We start from the raw sequence: 1,357 nt of genomic DNA, 5'->3' as shown, positions 1-1,357 counted from the left end.
AAAAAAATACATTTTCTACACGAGGGATCATAGGGGATCATAAGGGTAAATATGGGCCTATACTTATAAATTTTGGCAGAGGAATTTACGTCTACCTCAAAGTTATTAATGTAGATTTTAATAGTTTTATTAGAAACTAGCTAAATGTACCCGGCGTTGCTCGGGTTTTCTTCGATTCTTACAGATATTATATAGCTCTTGTTAGTTATGAGGGTAAAAAAATGGTCATAAATTATTACTAATGTTGATTAGAGGGTTTTTAATGACTTTTTGTTTTTGAAGTTCGAAATTTCGATTTGGTCATCATTATTTCCAAAAAAAAACATTGTGTAAGCTAATATTAAGTTTAAGAAAAAAAATAATAGTGCAAAAATGGTAGTTATACAGTTGATAAATCTAACTGGATTTTTTGAATAAAAAAAGGTGGATTTATCTAATATATGTATGTTTGTAGGGCAATATCCCTAATTCATAAAACAAAACCATAATAATTTGTTGTAAAATAAATTTGATTTATTTTTCTTTTTGCCGAAGGATGTCAAATATTTTTAAAGTGTGTAGAAATAGTAAATTAGACAAAAGTTATTTAACTAAAATTGCAACTAAACTTGCAATAGCATACACGTACAAAAAAACAATTTTTCCAATTGTATGGAACAACTTTAGTATTAATTAAATTTTATTAATTATTTATTAAAACTTTCTAGCTATACCCAGTGTGCTTCGCTACCCTCATCGTAATGGAATAAAATAAATATCATTATTGTAAATGTATATACAGTATTGTTCGAAACGTAAGCAACTTTTTTTGGCATTGTGTACAAAGTGCTATAATTTCTATTTTAATTGATTTATTCAAAATTATATAATTGATAATAATAATATTATGTGTCTACATTATACTAACAACAACAAAATTTTAATTCCATTTCGCCGTGAGTTACAAGAAAATAATAACTGAATTAACTCCATAAATAGCTGTTCGAAACTTAAGCAACTTTTTGATCTTCTTATAAAAATCTTTGGTCCTTTTGAGTTCCAAACACCTTTATGGAATAGATTAGTTACTAGTGTAGTTCGTAATTAATCTCATGCGGATTTTAAGCCATTCTTAATTTCATGTTTCTAGGATCAATATTTTAAAAAACACAAAAAGTACCTTTTGAAGAACGAAAAAGTACCAAAAAGTGCCCTTTTATAGGTTCTCACTTAAAAATAGACTCTAAACGCTTAATTTTATGTTTCTAGGTTCAATATTATTGAAAATTCAAAATGCATCTTTTAAAGAACGGAAAAGTACCAAAAAGTCCCCTTTTATAGGTCCTCACTTAATCCGGGCTCTACGTGCTTAATTTCA

This window comes from Lucilia cuprina, chromosome 6 (genome assembly GCF_022045245.1).
Source record: "Lucilia cuprina isolate Lc7/37 chromosome 6, ASM2204524v1, whole genome shotgun sequence".
Classification (NCBI taxonomy): Eukaryota; Metazoa; Arthropoda; class Insecta; order Diptera; family Calliphoridae; genus Lucilia; species Lucilia cuprina.
The sequence above is the reverse complement of the archived record's forward strand: the minus strand, read 5'-3'. Positions refer to the sequence as shown.